We start from the raw sequence: 10,727 nt of genomic DNA, 5'->3' as shown, positions 1-10,727 counted from the left end.
GGAAGTGAAATGAAAGTGACATTCTTATATAGTGCAAGAGTATAAACTGGCACATACTAGAGGAAAATTTGGCAGTTTGATGGCAATGTTAAACTATATACATGCACATACAGACATGTATACACATATATACATATATGGTATGTATACACATTTATACACATATATATATGCTCATATATACACATAAGTAAAATATCTGGGGCCAGACACAGTGATTCACACCTGTAATCCCAGCTCTTTGGGAGGCCAAGGCAGGAGGCTTACTTCAGCCCAGGAGTTTGAGACCAGCCCGCACAACATAGTGAGACCCTGTCTCAACAAAAAACTAAAAACTTAGTTGGGCGTGGCAGCTGGTAGTTCCCAGCTACATGGGAGGCTGAAACAGGAGGATCACTTGAGCTCAGTTTGAGTGAACTGTGATCGCACCATTGCACTCCAGCCTGGGTGACAGAGTGAGACCTTATCTTTAAAATAAATAAATAAAATATCTGAAGTACAAAGGACATCGATGAAGGCTGACAGTGCCCTTTAAAGATGGTCTGCTCCTGTCTACCTCTCCAGGCTTATGTCTTCTTTCCTTCCAGCTCTTGTTAGTCTATTCACACTGGATTCTCTCAGTTCTTCAACACACCTCATGCTCCCTCCTTCCAGGGAGCTTCTGCATGATAGTCTTTCTACCTGGTTGGCTCTTCAACTCGCTTCTGACTAATTCCTCAGATGTCAGTTTAGGGTTACCTCCTCAGGAAGCCTTCTCAGACTACTACTCCCTTCTCCCGATCCCCTGAGTCTGGCTAGATTCCTTTAATTTTAATTTTATTTATTTTTTGAGACGGAGTCTCGCTCTGTTGCCCAGGCTGGAGTGCAGTGGCACAATCTCAGCTCACTGCACCCTCTGCATCCTGGGTTCAAGCGATTCTCCCTGCCTCAGCCTCCTGAGTAGCTGGCATTACAGGCACCCGCCACCATGCCTGGCTAATTTTTGTATTTTTAGTAGAGACAGGGCTTCACCATGTTGGCCAGGCTAGTCTCGAACTCCTGACCTAAAGTGATCCACCTGCCTCAGCCTCCCAAAGTGCTGGAATTACAGGCATGAGCCACCGGGCCTAGACTAGATTCCTTTATAATCTGCTTTTAGAGACACATTATTTTCCCTGTGGTGTTTAGCCGAGGAAATGGTGATCCTCTCCTTTGTGAGACTGTATTATCTGCCTCCTTTTGTGACTATAAGTTCAAAGAGAGCAGGTTTGTGCTTATCTCTCCATCCCCAGTGCCTTGAAAAGGGCCTGGTAATAATTAGAAGGGGCTCCAGAAATACTTGCTGATTACATAAATGAATAATCAATTTTTATTTTCTCCTTTGTGTTTTCCAGTATTTTTTCAAATTATAATGCTCATGTGATACTTGTATAATTTGTATAATTGTTTAAAATTTTACTTGTATGATTTGTATCATTGTTTAAAAAAATGTTCAAAAAAAAAGAAAGAAAAGCTTTTCCTTTCTGTTGGAGGCTGCAGCTGTTCTCTGCAGAGCCTGCTACCTTTGGCTCGGATTCCTCTGACTGCTACGGTTCCAGCTAGTTCATGCTATGGAACATGATTGTGCTGCAGTGTCTGAAATTCTGCCCCCTCTGGGGAGATTCTTACTCAGCATTACCTTTGGGTTGTTCACAAAGCAGGTGACTCAGAAGCCTACTGTTATTTCTTTCCTGCCCTCAGGGATGCAGCCTGGTGGCTTTCGTGACTCAGCAAATGACCCGTGGACAAAGCGGCACACCAAGCCCGTCTTGCCAGCTAGTGACAAGTCAGTAGCATTGTATTGAGTACAAGTCCTGCTGCAGTGTCTGAGAATATATCTCTCGGCATGAACCCCTCACATTCTTCTCCTCTCTACTCCCCAATATTCAAGAGAACTATAATCATTATGACTTTTCCTGTTGAGTCAAATCTAAGCCTTTTCAGAAAATCTGAGTGATTTCAAGTTTCAGTTTCAGATTCAAGTTCTTCAGCATAAATGCAATTATGGTTGTAGCTAAGTGAGAGTAATTTCTCCATATGGTGCTTCAGGTGGCATTTAAGATATTTTTAAGACTTCTGTAGGCAAGTTAAAAAAATCCTGTTAGTCTGCAAACATTTCATCAGCCTCCACAACGTTCACCTACGTGTTGCAATGTTTCAAAGATAATTTGTCATTTCAAATCCTTTTTGGAATGAGCTGGGAAATAAGTATGGACGATGCATCAGAGAGAATGAGTCCCTCAATCTGAAGAGGTATTATTCTGGCGGTCTGAGGATTTTAATTGTTATTTAAGTTCTGACTTTTCCACGGACTGATCTACCTTTCCCCAGGTTATGAACCCATGTTGAGTGACAATGTAGCAGCATAAAACCCTTGTTTTTCTGTATCTGAGGTCCCTGGATCTGTTGCAGAGATCGTCATTTTGATGCCATTAAGTATTTTTCAGGGAATTTGGGGGTGAGTAGTAGCTATTCATCGATAGAATATCATCCATATTAGGACAAATGTGGCAGCCGGCAAGTTGCACTTATCCGGGCGTTGAGAGGAAAAGCTGATTACACAGCCCAGGGCAAATGGGGTGGAAACATCTTGGAGATTAGGTTCGCTCCCTGTGTCCTACATTTCAGAGGGATGTAATCATTGGTTTCATGTTTAATGTTTTCCACGGATGGCCTTTCCCTCTCATAGATTGTTTGTCTTGGGGTTGAAATAAATGCAAAATCTATTTTAGAGAATGTTACATGTGTAAATTTAGCTCAGAGCAAAGAACATTAACATCAGTGGTCCTGTGACTGGTGCTTTGGGATAACTTCATCATTCCCCTTCAGTGACAGACTAGGTCTAGATTGGTTAAGGTGATTTGGGTTGCGCCACATAATTAGTAGGTGGGATTTTGAAATGTTGAGCTCTTTCTAGAAGTGTTTGTTATGCCCTCATTCCTGTGAGAGCAAGGTCTGTCTCTGTGAGGGGGCAAAGTCCATTTCCCTGGGATTGCTCTCTGGAATGCTGTTCATATCACTGCCCCTGTTATCCTCCCACTAGTCACTCCTGGTATCGAATCCCATTTTCACTCCGGCTTTTAGCTAGTCTCTCTGACATCCACATGCCAGTTCTAACAAATTCCCTTTCCTTGACATCAGCTCTTAAGTAAAAGAAACTCCTTGCTTCTGACTGGTCACATAATGGGAAGGTGAAACCCTAAAGCCACAGATGATGTCACCTGCCACATCTCATGTCTTTTCTTCGCCCCAGCTTGGAGTCCTTTCAAATGGAGCTGCCAGAATATATTCTTTCTCTGCATCTTGTTTCTCTGCTTCTTTTTTGATCACTTCTTCTGATTTTCTAGGTCACACACTGAAGTCATCCACCCACCATAGGGAGGGACAGTGATTTAACTAAACAAAGTAGATCACTCCTTATATGCAAGGTATTAGGGGGAATGAAAAGGTAAACCTCAGACAATTCTTTCCTTCAAGTTGCTTTGAATCCAGGGTAGAAAGCAAATATGTCTGCAGCCCTTTATGGGGGGTAATGGGGTAAGAGAAGTACAAACAACATGCTACAGAAGCACAGAACTGGAAATGAACTGAAAGGGAATGAGGGAAGGCTTCATGGAGGAAGTGGCATTTGACCTGCAGTTTAATGCTGGAAAGACTTATACGTCTTGTTCTTTAAAAGGAAGCACTTACTGGTTGAACTATGACCTCTGGGGCTTTCATTGACTGTAGGTCATAGCAGCAGGACTGGGAAGCTTCAGCTATATTATAGGATACATCTAGGGCAAAGCCTGGCTTAAGCCTCTCTTTCTCCTCTTCTGGTAGTAAAGGGATGGTTTAATCTTTTGAGAGAAGTTAGAGTTAGTAATCTGTGGGCAGTAATACTTCTTGCTGTTGGAGGTAATGCTCCTATGTGTGAATATGTGTATTGCAGATGTCCCCATCCCCTCTGCCCCACTCCTGCTCCTGTCCCTTCTGCCTCTTCTCCACTCCTGTGCAGTCCAGGGTCGGAAGCAAGCCTCTTTGGGCAGAAAGCTGCTGGAGTTATTAAATGCATTTCTCCCAGGTTAAACAGCCCTCAAGCTTTAGTGCCTAGGAATCGCTTAGGGGTAGTTTATTAAAATGCAGTTTGAATTCAGGACGTCTGGGGGGAACCTGAGATTTTGCATTTCCAATAAGCAAGTGAGGTCAATTCTGCTGGTCTTCCCACCATACTTGGGTGTGATCTTCACTAACTAATTTTACTAAACATGAACTAAGGGGCAAAGAAAACAGCGTAGGGATTGCTTTGGGAAAAACTCTCTCAAACCACCTTTTTCCTCTGCTCTCACATCATCACAACGAACATCAACACAGAAGCCTTCTGTGGCCAAAGGTGTGGGGGTTTTTCTCCCCGACATGAAGCAGTATACACCAGCTGGGTGTCCTCCAATTCAGTTCTGACACTATGTACCTGGAGACAGAGTCAGAGTCCCCAGGTTGAGGACTCAGTCCCACAAGACCACCCTCTCCATGACCCACCAGTTGTAAGTCGGGGTTCCTCCGGAACTTCTGACCAACCAGCTTCAAGCTGGGGTTCCCACGACTCCCTCTCTGGGTTTGATTAATTTGCTAGAGCAGCTCATAGAACTCAGAAACACACTTACTGGTTTATTAAGAAGGATATTTTAAAGAATACAAATAAACAGCCAGATAAAGAAATATATAGGGTGTGGTCTGCAAGGGTCCCAAGCGTAGGAGCTTCTGTCCCCAGGAGTTGAGCGGTGCCATCCGCCCAGCGCATGCGAGTTCTTCTTCACCTTCCTGTCAGCCTCCAGAGGTTCAGCTCTCCAAAACCCATCCTCTTGGGTGTTTATGGAAGCTTCATGATGTCACCATTCCTTCCCCCAGTGTATAGGGTGGGATTCTCTGTGGGGAGGTTCTTAAGACCCACAATCAGAAAGGTGGAGAAGATTAGAGTCCTGCCTTGGGGCAGATAAGGAGAGGGCAGGAGAGAGATTCTGTTTCCTGAGGCCTGGCCCTGAGCCCTAACACACACAGCGTTATAAAAAAAGACCAACAATGGCTATGGGAGTTATGAGCCAGGAACATTGAATGAAAATTATATGTATTAATATACATTAAAATTAATTGTATGTATTATATATATTAAAATATATGTATATAATAACACAGGAATGAATGGGGAATCCCATGAAATCCTATTTACCCCTGGGGACTTCAAACGAGAATGTGTAAATAGTACCTTAAGCCTCAGGTAGGCAAGGACCATTATTTCCATTTTCTTGGTTCCCTTTGATAAGCAAATTGACCAAATTTAGTAATTTCAAATTCATAGGCATTGTATCATCTACTTCACATGTTCCACAGAGGAATGTGTTTCGGTAAGGATTCTCAGAGACAGCTTTTTCTCTTAGGAAGGCAGTATGGTATATTGTGAAAATGTGGGCCTTGGCCGGGCTTGGTGGCTCATGCCTGTAATCCCAGCACTTTTGGAGGCTGAGGCGGGCAGATCACTGGGTCAGGAGTTTGAGACCAGCCTGGCCAACATGGTGAAACCCCATCTCTACTAAAATCACAAAAAATTAGCTGGGTAGGGCACCTGTAATCCCAGCTACTCAGGAGGCTGAGGCAGGAGAATCGCTTGAACCCAGGAGGCGGAGGTTGCAGTGAGCCGAGACCGCGCCACTGCACTCCAGCCTGGACAACAGAGACTCCGTCAAAAAAAAAAAAAAGGAAAGAAAGAAAATGTGGGCCTCCAGGTCAGAATGATTTGGGGTCAAGACTTTTTCTTAAACGTGCAACCTCAAGTGAGTCACTATCCTCTCTAGTCCGAGTTTCCTCAGCCTTGAGGTGGTGATAACACCTACCCTGCTGGGTGGTTGTAAAGATTAGTAATTTTGTTGATAAAGTGATCTCTTCAGGTATGGTCCAGATTGAGTGTTCTCAGCTAGGCTGTGCATTTCCATTAGGAAATGGGCTTTATTGAACTGGATATCCCTAGAGTCTAGTACACTAACATATATTAGGCACTTAATAGCTGTTTAATTTTCATTTTTTATTTTGAGACAGGATCTAGCTCTGTCACCCAGGCTGCAGTGCGAGGGCTTAAGTGATCCTCCTGCCTCGGCCTCTCGAGTACCTGGGACTACAGGCATGCACCACCACACCCAGCTAATTTTTTAACATTTATTTTTTGTAGAGATAGGGTCTCACTGTGTTGCCCAGTCTGGTCTCAAACTCCTGGGTCCATGCAATCCTCTCGGCCAGTAACTGTTTATTAAGCAACGATCACATAAATACTCCACTAACAAGCTGGGCTTGGTGGCTCATACCTGTAATCCCAGCACTTTGGGAGGCCGAGGCGGGCAGATTGCTTGAGGTCAGGAGTTCGAGACCAGCCTGGATGACATGGTGAAACCCCGTCTCTATTAAAAACACAAAAAATAGCCAGGCGTGGTAGTGTGTGCCTGTAGTCCCAGCTACTCAGGAGGCTGAGGCAGGAGAATCACTTGAACCTGAGAGACAGAGGTTGTAGTGAGCCGAGATTACACCAGTGTACTCTAGCCTGGTTGACAGAGTGAAACTGTCTCAAAAAAAACAAAACAAAACAAAACAAAACTCCACTAACTTGTTAATTAGTGTATACCTTTGTATTGATCTATAACCTTTAACTTATTTATATTTTGTCTTTATAAATAACCTCTTTGGGAAAATATTTTTCTTCTCCTTTCTCCTTAAAACACCTCCTACTCCCTCCCCCTACCAAGCTTAGAGCAAGTACATATTTCCAGGTTTGATTAAAGGCCAGAGTAGGATTTAGGTATTTCTTCAGAACACTGTTGAAACAATGCTGGAATATGACTTTGGATTAACATCCTTTTACCTTTCTAGGACTCAGCTCACACGACCATGATATTATTTTGTGGGTGGACTTTAAAAGATTTCTACATCAATTAAAACCTAGTTTGACTTAAGCCCTGCAAAATTTTACTTCCTTCCCAACAATAGGAAATCACAGCTCCCTTCTATGAGCAAAGTTGACTTGCAATTGCTCCTAACACATGTCAGAGGTGACGCTTCACTCTTAAAGGTGCTTCTGAGGCTGCGGTTTCAAGAAGTCAGTAGTGTGAAAACTGGATCCCTCTATGACAATTTTCAGGTAAAAAGAAAAAAGCATCAAGGAATTAAGAGTTGTACTGAGGCTTCTTATTCTTCTAACTGATGATGATGATTTTTAGACAGGAGATATACGGACCTCGTATTGACTCTACTCCTAACACGAACGTGACCCAAGGACAATTACTTGAACTTTGGGAACCTCAGTTTTCTTATCTATAAGTGGAATTTACAAGGGGAAGATATGAGGATTGAAGGAGATAATGTACATGAAGTGCCTATGGAGCCAGGCACAGCACTTCACAACTGTAATCTCAGCATTTTGGGAGGCTGAGAAGGGAGGATCGCTTGAGCTTAGGAGTTTGAGACCAGCTTGGGCAATATGGCGAAACTCTGTCTCTACAAATAAAAAGTTAAAAAATTAGCGGGACATGGTGGTGCCCGCCTGTAGTCCCAGCTACTTTGGAGGCTGAGGTGGGAGGATGGCTTTAGCCCACGGGGTTGAGGCTGCAGTGAGCCAAGATCGCACCACTGCACCCCAGCCTGGGTGACAGAGTGAGACCCTGTGTTAAACAAATAAATAAAGGGCCTATCAGTGTTTGGCTAATATTGTGATTAAGAATAAATCAGAGTTCCAATAAACTATTATTTCTAGAAAAAAATAGTGAAAAAAATCACCTTAAAAATACCTTCCAAATTTTTTTCCCATTTACTTATTTGAAAACAGAATCTATTCAGGACAAAATTCTATCTTCAAGTACCAAATGGGTGATACAGTTCGCATTTATCCAAAAGCAGATTAAAGACAATGCCTTTTCTTGCCTACCTACTTGGAAAAGATCTCAGTGTCACTCAAATCACATTCCAAATCTCAACGACATTAAGGCCTCAAATCCTCTTAGGAAAGGTTTGAAGGTAGTTCATTTCAGTAATGATTAGACACTTGGGGACAAAACAGTACCTTGGCATCAAGGTCTGTACTGATTCACCAGCACAGAAATAGCAGTAACAAGATCTCCAACTCTGAGGTGTTCAAATAAGCAGACAAACTCCCTCGTGAGGCCCAGGCCTCTTGACATCCGGACTCAGTCTTTCTTTCTCAGATTGCCAAGGGTCTGGCCCATTTCTCATCCTAAACCTATTTTGCGTTTAATTCAAACCAGTCAAAGTAACTTACCCGCCAGCAGTTAAAAAGCTACTAGGAGGCAGCGTAGGCGGGAGATGCGAGAGGAAAAGGCTCCTGTCAGGGTTTGGGCTTATGTGTGGATTCTTGAGTTCTCCTTCTTGGTTCCTTTTAGCACTTACGATCAAGAACGGCTAGGCTGAGGGGGCAGGGGGGCCAGGCCACTGGAGCGAAACGGCCTCTCCGGATCTGGAGGCGTGGGAACCTCGGGAATAGTGGGGAGTTCCAGACCGGTTCCCTTCCCCCATCTGAACAAGTCCAGAGCGTGCGCCTTGAGAGGCGCTCGGAAACAGGGAAGCTGGGGACACGTAGCGAGAGACTGGTTGTCGCCCTGGCTGTCCGTCTTAGACCTAGCTTAGCGACCACCGCCTTCAATCCCGCAGCCCGGATCAGACGGTGCCAAAGGACAGCACTGCTTCCCACCCTGGCTCAACGGCTCGGCTGCTGATTGGGCACCGCCGCCTCCCGCCCCGCCTCCCCAGCCACCTCGGGCGCCGCTGCACGTTTCCACTGGTCTTCAGCCCTGCCGATCAGTTTACTGCTCACCTCCCCCAAACAGCTCGTCAGGCCGGCGCGTGCTAGGAAGGCGGGGCCTGTGGCCTGTGGGGCGGAGCCTCGGTGGAGGTCGGCGCAGCTGCCCCTTTGGGCTTTGGCTCTGGACTGGAGCGCAGCATCCTTCGAGGCTGCAGCCGCCACGGCTGTTGCCGTAAGCGATCCTCCTGCCTCAGCCTCCCGAGTAGCTGGGACTCGGGACCAGCCTCCCGAGTATTGGTCAGGTAAAGAGAGTCTTGTCTGTTCTGCTGGCCATCTGCCCGTCTCTTCTTCCCGACCAAAGGCTGCCTGCTCCGCCTTCCCCCGTGGCTTTCAGGGTTCTTGGAATGAGGCATCAAGTCTATTTACCCCGCCAGCTTATCTTCCTCCCCTTCTGTGTCGGTTCCTCCAGCTCCCCCACCAAGCTGCTCCCAAATACGTTGGTGGGCCCTCCGGGTCATCCCAACGCTCCTCACTACAGAACTCCTGTCGTTAACTCTCAGGTCCCAGCCCCCTTGACCCGCCAGTGCAGTCTCATTCCCAGCTTGGCACAGGAAAGGTGGAGGGCGGGGGAGGGAGAGATGCAGCGCTTTTTTTTTTTTTTTTTTTTTGAAGCTGGATGTGTTTAGCGCAGAGGGGGAGCACCACAATGGGATTGCATTGGGAACAGAAGCAGCTTCATGACTATGTATGGTTGGCAATGACTAGAAAGGTATCTGTTGCTGCTTTTTGCTTGTGTTTATAGGTGACATTTACCATCACCGTTTTCTTCTTCTTTCATCATCATCATCACCATTGCCACTACCACCACCTCCAAGGCCACTACCATCACAGCATCTCTGTTCCTCCATCAGAGCTCTTCAAGTTCTGTAAAGGCAGATTCTCTAAAGGCATGTAAGTGCTGACGGATCCCCCAACCCCCTCCCCCACCACCAAATAACGAGCAGTGCTCTTGCCCCCTGAGGCCAGAGCCAAGCCCTCATTTAACTCAAGGACAAGTAGCTGGGAGCAGAGTGTGAGCTGGGAGGATTTTCCTTATCCTCATTTGCAATTGAGATTGCCAAAGAAAACCCTTTATTTTAATCATCCACATTTCTGCTTGCTGTCTCCTGGAGAGTTCCATGTTAGCACTCACACACTCTGAATGGGCTGAATGCAGAGCCTGAACCTGTGGTATATATGGGGAGTTGCAGTCACTGAGAGGTGAATGTCCAGACCCAATCCTTTAAGAAGACCAGGTCGAGTAGCAGACAACCTGACTTTCTGCCACAGTAGCTCCAGCTGTACTAAAGCATGTTTACTATTCATGTTTGCATATGGGACATGTGCCATCATCTGCTATGCCCCCTTGTGTGTGTATTGGCAGGGTGGGGGGGCGCATCTAAATTCCTAGGAGAGAGAATTATATTCTGTTCTCTACACCAGGTAGCATCTTATAGGCACACCAATGGGATTCAACAGCCGTTGCTTAGCTGTTTCTAGGGCTTACTGCAAATCTCTTGGATCACAGACTTATTAACCCTTTTTTGGGAGGGAAAACAGTAAAGCTGAGAATTGCATACCAGATTAACTGTCATTGTGGAAGATGTTGCTTCCACAATGAATCAATGAGGTCTCGGGTCTTCTTGATCAGATATCTAAACACTAGTCTCCTTTCTCTCAACTGTGTTACAGTCCAGGAGCAGGACCAATGAATAGTTAGACATATTGCAGGAACAAAGAAGCAATGGCCTCAATGGAGGGAAACAATGGAGAAGAGTAGCGAGACAGTATATTGTAATGGCTAAACTCATAAACCTGTCAGACATAGGTTCAAATCCTGGACCAGCCACTGACTAGCTCAGTGATTTTTGCAAGTTGCTTGCCTCTTTAATTTTAA

At 45.3% G+C, this 10,727-nt stretch overlaps 1 protein-coding gene and 1 long non-coding RNA gene across 3 annotated transcripts in view; one reads left to right on the top strand and one right to left on the bottom strand.

The window, feature by feature from the left end:
• Positions 1-4,652: 4,652 nt before the first annotated feature.
• Positions 4,653-8,450, bottom strand: LOC117975986 (uncharacterized). 2 transcript variants are annotated; one of them, XR_004666447.3, is made up of 2 exons: positions 8,312-8,450; positions 4,653-4,936 (listed from the first exon to the last, which is right to left on the bottom strand). It is a non-coding gene; the product is annotated as an uncharacterized LOC117975986 (long non-coding RNA). The 2 variants fall into 2 exon arrangements; XR_008621025.2 differs by lacking the exon at positions 8,312-8,450 and adding an exon at positions 6,351-8,301.
• A 514-nt stretch (positions 8,451-8,964) lies between these two features.
• Positions 8,965-10,727, top strand: part of FMN1 (formin 1) — a 431,150-nt gene continuing 429,387 nt past the window's right edge. The window contains exon 1 of the mRNA XM_055098140.2: positions 8,965-9,093. The gene's annotated coding sequence lies outside the window, so the exon portion shown is untranslated. The remainder of the gene's footprint in view (positions 9,094-10,727) is intronic.

Source organism: Pan paniscus, chromosome 16 (genome assembly GCF_029289425.2).
Source record: "Pan paniscus chromosome 16, NHGRI_mPanPan1-v2.0_pri, whole genome shotgun sequence".
Lineage (NCBI taxonomy): Eukaryota > Metazoa > Chordata > Mammalia > Primates > Hominidae > Pan > Pan paniscus.
The sequence above is the reverse complement of the archived record's forward strand: the minus strand, read 5'-3'. Positions and strand labels throughout refer to the sequence as shown.